Below are 6,106 nucleotides of genomic sequence, written 5' to 3' on the forward strand. Positions count from 1 at the left end.
GCTACTTTTAGAAAATTTGGAAACTAGTTTCAAGTATATTTGCACTCTATTTTACTGGATAATTTACTTGTACATTTTTTTTATGTGATGAAACTTTTTGGGGGGGTAATAGGCTGCTGAATAGCTACCTAAACTGTGTTATATAGAATACTTAGTTTAACCAATTGGCTGTTTAGATTGGTACATCTTCACTGGAAGGCAGAGATAATGACCAATTAAAAAGCATGTAATTACACCTGTATTAGAGAGGATTCTTTTCCTCATCTTCCTAGATTCGTGGTCTGGACTGATAGCATCAATATTAGTTGGATCTCTGTGTAGTGCAAGTTTATGTCTGCTACTACTTTAAAATTTCCTACAACCCATTCTTGCATTCTTGACAATCGCTCTACTAATATGTCATTGTTATTCTTCAAACCCAAATTCCCTATGAGAGATTTGTCTAGCTCTTAACTGATTATACGTAAATAATAAAATCTGAAGGGCAGTATGATTGGGAGAAATACAGTTGGACATAGAGCACAGTAGTGCAAACGTGTGTAGTAGGCAGCAACATATTTCCACTGACAGAATTTTGCACAAGCAGTAGAAGGCAGTCAGCTCAAGGACAACACCTGTGGCTCAAAGGAGTAAGGTGCCGACCCTATGCCAAAGGTGACAGGTTCAAACCTGGCCCTGGCAAAAACTGCAAATAAATAAATAAATAAAATCAGCTCAAGTAGAATGAGTACCCCAGAGCCTATTGGATGACTTTCCCTATCCCTACATGTGAAATCCAAATGCCGCTTTCCCTCTAGAGTTTAGATTTGTGGTCTCCACTCACTTTCTCATTGTGAAATTGACGCTTTTCTTCTGAGCAAACTTAAAGTTTACAGAAAATATTTTTAAGTTATATCTCAATGATGGCCAAGTGATATTAGAAAAGAGCATGTTTTCCCTTTTCAGAACAAAAAATAACAGAGACATTTACCAAGATTTATCTTTGCATAAAATAATGAAATCTGCTTTTTTGGATTAGGAAATACAATAATTCAGCAAACCTGGCACTAAAGATGTTACCCTGTTGAATCCCCTTCTGTTTCAGGCTGAAAAAGTAAAAGAATTGGAAAAGAATTGACATATTTAATGCATATAAAACTGTAAAGATAATATATTTTTAATAAGCCTCTGTCTACCCTGTCACTTTTTACAATGATGGTGCTATATCGCTTTCATTTCAAAAAAGGAATGAAGTAGAGAACTGATTGTGTTCAATTTATTATATATGTATTTTTTATTTTGCCAAGCACTCTTTTATAGATATTTAATCCAACAAGCATAAAAATGGCTCAGAGGGATAAAAGGAGAAGGAAAATATAATCGGTCCATTGAACCAGGTTCTAAAATCAAATTCATCTTCAAAATAGTAGTGACTAAGCAATACTGACTTTTTACTTCATGAAACCATCCCCTTCAAAAATCTAGTTTCCTAAACTCTCTAAATTATGTTTTGATAAGCAAAGAAAAAATCTCTGTAAAAAGTTCAGTTCTTATAATAGATTTACGTTGTCATATCAACTTATCATTAATATTTTAAATAATTGAACTTTCTGTTACTTGGAAATTTTCCATATTCTTCACCATAAGATTTAAGTAGTCTGATATGAAGCAGAAAAAAATATTGTTAAAAGAAAAACTCAGGGAAATAATGATAAAAAAGGAATAGAAAATCTGTTTTAAAATTGAGATTAGAATTCTATCACAATGATACCCAGGCTGCAAAGAAATTCACAGTTTTTAAACTGAATCATAAATTTAACTTTGATATTTGAGAGGCCAAAGCAAAAATGGAAGCAGTGAGTTACGGGATTCATAAGCTCTTGGCATTTAAATATGATAGTTTTCTTTTCTTGTTTTGGTCTTTCTGTAGAGGACCCTGAATGAAGCCATGAATAATATTTTTATGACTTCCTAAAGAACCGGAATGAAATATTTCATTCAATTGGTACCCACCAAAGAGAACCAATTTATGAAAATCCCAGTGGTCCTGGAAGAGAGAATTTTGGTTCTCCAGGTTTCTTTAATAACATCCTGAAAATACAAAACAGCACCAGTAGTACTCCAAATATGTAAGTGAGCCTTACTCTGGGCAGAACTGTTAAGATTTGATACAAGCCACTATGGCATTCTTACCAAAACATATACCTGATACCATCCTCTTAAATCTCATTGGTTGACCTATAAATAATTTTGTTTGGGGTTTGGGTTTGTTATATACTGATTAGAGGACACCAGAGAGATAATGCTTATAAAAAGATCTTTTAAATCTTTGCAAGTAATAAAGAAATGTATTTATTGGTCCCTGGTATATGGCTAGTAACCATTTCTGACATGGAACAAATAGCAGTTAAATGAATGCAATAAAACTATGTTTAGGGGGATAGAGGTATAACCAAACTTGAAACATATATTTTACCTTGATGAAATAATCACAATTAGTGATATTTATAACATATTGTTGCATACTTCCTCATACTTTTCTGTTCCTATATTGGTGTTAACTACTTTGTTATTTGGTGAGCTCTCTTAGATCTGAATTCTGTTTTGTTTTGCATTGTATATTTCAAAATTCATAGCATATATTCAGTATTTAATACTATCAAGAAGAGTTTGAGCAAGTTGACTCCTTGATCTGACCCAATACACATTTTCTCATTTTTCTTGAAGTTTTCATTGTATACTAAAGAAATTGCCTTAGTCCTCTAGTCACATGAGGATTTTTATGTGAAATTTAGCCATATGGAACACTAAAAAGAAAATTAGTCTCCTGCCCTTACAGAATGAGTTCATATTTAGCTTCTGTTCTATAGACAGAAATTCAGTTTTATGAACCAGTTAAAGAAGAATGTGCATGGCGTGCTTTTTGTGGCAGTTAGATATTGATATATGATTTTTTTTCTTTTCCCAAGGCTAAGCAGAGAAGTTACAGTAATATGACTTTTTAAATGTGAGTGAAACTCTCATCTTAAACTTTTTCCACTACATATCTCTACTCAATTGGTTTGATGCTCAAATAGAAACAGGCTGTATGTTAAAATAGGAACAGAGGACTGAAAATTCCTTTCATAGCTCTAATGTTGAGGCAGAGTATCACAGAAGCAGGCTTGTGTTTCAGAGTTCTCCTACAACCCTCAGAACAGTCAGCACTGCTGTGTCTCCACTGTGTATAGGACCAAGAGGACTGGGCTTCACAGAGAACAAAGAATCTTCTTGGTCCACACTTCCACCAAGTTCACATCACAAGACTGCAAAAGCTTACGTGGGATGTACATTAGCCAATGTGTATCGACTTTCCAGAGAGGATAGAATATTATGGTTCATAGTTTTGACTTGGTGTTCATAAGGAAAATTCCTGATTCTTCTCTTCTTAAAATGAAAAGCTACCTCTCGAAATAAAAGTCACATAAGTATGCCAATCTATACATATTTTTTAATGTCATGTTTTTACATCAAATACAAAGAAAATCATCATGTACCTACTATGGTCTACACACTATACTATTGGCTAAGGGATGACTACAAATTATAGATGTGCCAGTTGATTAATTAGAATATCATGTAATACACATGCATTGGCCATTACATTATGCCAGGTGCTGGAGGAGTTGAGATATATTTATAAGATAACAAGACAACAATAATGTAATTAAAAAAAAAAAAAGATACTTTCCCTGCCCTCAGTGGGCAACTATCTCACAGACCAGCCAAAGATTAAACAAGTAAACAGGTGATTGTGATGCAATATGATAAATGTATAATGGACACAAAAGCAAACCTCAGCCCAACAAGCTCTAAAGAAGAGGGTAGAAGTGCATTAGCTGTTCGAGGAGTATTAATGATCCCATCTGCCTGAACGTCTGAAATTATGTAATTTTCTTTATCCTTTCCCTTACAAACTATAATGTATATATCTAATTTTTAAACTATCTCTCATTACATTTTTTAGAGTTTGGAAATTTTCTTCTTTCTAAGCATTTTGTCCATGCACATCTTCCACAAAATGGAACTATTTAGGGAAAGTTTTCTTTTTAAAAATTGTTTTCATACGAGTAGGGTGCCTCATTTCTTTGGAGAATTAGACCCTAAGGATTTTATTCCCATATAAAAACCATTTTCTTGTATGATATCATCAAACTATTAATGCATAAATGGACAAATAGCCCCAAATATAACAACCAAAGTACTTCTCCAAACATTTTTAAGCAAGAACAGGGACAGTCAATTGTTTTCTAATAATGGAGATCTTCACAATAGAAATATGAATTTCTTGTAGCACAAATATCTGATTTGTTGAAGGAAAGGTCATAGTGTAAGCCTGTCGCCCAATATGCATAAAGAATCGCAGATGAAGTCTGAGTAAAGCATTCTGAGAAAGGCAACCTCAGAGGAATGTACTTTTTTTTTTTAAAGAAGGAAAAGAAAAAGAAAGACCAATGAACTCATTCTTTTTCCAGTTAAATATCCAAAATTCTAGATCCTGGCCCATTTAAACTTTAACAGGGACTGAAAGTATGAAAACAGGAGTCTTTAGATTAACCTAACAGTAGGTTTTGGCAATTCTATAGTCAATGCAATTCTAGTAGAATAACAAGCATCATATAAAGATGAGTTGAACCACTCTTGCATCCTAAGAATAAAACCATTTTGTGTAAGCCTTTTAATATGCTGTTTCATTCCATTTGCTAGTACTTTGTGGAGGATTTTGCATTTACCATATATTCATTAAGGATATTCACTTAGAGTTTTCTTTTTATCTAATTTAGGTACAAGGGTAACAGTGGTCTCATAAAATGAGTTTGGAAGTATTCCCTCATCTTTAATTTTGGGGAACAGCTGGAGAGGGATTGATATTCTTTTTGTTAAATATTTGATAGAATTCACCAATGAAATCATCTGAACTTAGGCTTTTCTTTGCTCAGAGGTTTTTGATTATTTATCCAATCATTTTATTTGTTGTAGATCTGTTCAAACCTATTTACTTATAGTTCAGTCTTAGTAAATTGTATGATTACAGAGGTTTACTCATTTCTTCTGGATTATCCATGCTTGGTCATTTAATTATTCATAATAGTCTCTCCTGGTCTTTTTTATTTCAGTGCATCACTTTTAATGTTTTCTCATTCTTTTATTATTTTAATTTCCTGAGTCTTCTTTCTTCTTGGACTGGGAAAAGTTTGCCTATTTGTTGATCTTTTTTAAAAAAAATTATTTTAAACTATTTTCCTATTTTCAGTACTCCTGATGTAACTTTTATTACTTTTTTCCTTCTGAAAATTTGAGCTTAGTTTGTTCTTACTTTTTTTCAAGTTTTTTCAGGTATGAAGTTAGGTTTTTATTTGACAGCTTTCCCCTTTCCTTATGTAGGAATATATCATTGTACATTTCCCTCCTATTACTGCATTTGCAGCATCCCACAAGTTTTAGAACATTATAATTTTAGGTTTAAACTATTTTTAAATTTCACTTTTAATTTCTTCTTTGACTCATTGATTGTTCAATAACACATTGTTCAATAATAATGTGTTACTTAATTTCCACATATTTGTGGAGTTTTAAAGTTTTTTTTTTATTTTACAATTAATTTCTAGTTTTATTCCACTGAAGTTAGATATAGCAACCTACATATATCCTATGTAACAGGATATATAACAACCTGTGTAATAAGATATATGGCAAGCTATGTAACAACATATGTAGTGATCTAGACATATAACAACCTATGTAGCAACCTATGTAGTAAGATGTATAGTATCCAGGACAGCAGCCTTGCAGAGACAAAGTGACAATTGACTGGGACAGTGAACTTGCAGAGACAAAGTGGCAGTTTTTTTAAAACATACAAGCAATCACTAGACATTAATGAACAGACCTTGGCAGTTGGAAATTGATCAGCTGTGAAATTCCAGTCTGGAGGTCAGGCTCAGAGGAGGGGAGCTTGTTCTCAATAAATAGCAGCTTGGGGCCTTTTCCCTGACATGCCTGGGTAGGCCTACCTCCTGCAAGCTTCAAGCTTACAATTCAATGTCTGGCTTGCTTCCTTGGTGATGGCATCAACATCTGGCATAGT

This window comes from Otolemur garnettii, unplaced genomic scaffold, assembly GCF_000181295.1.
Source record: "Otolemur garnettii isolate 467f Iridium unplaced genomic scaffold, OtoGar3 scaffold00059, whole genome shotgun sequence".
Classification (NCBI taxonomy): Eukaryota; Metazoa; Chordata; class Mammalia; order Primates; family Galagidae; genus Otolemur; species Otolemur garnettii.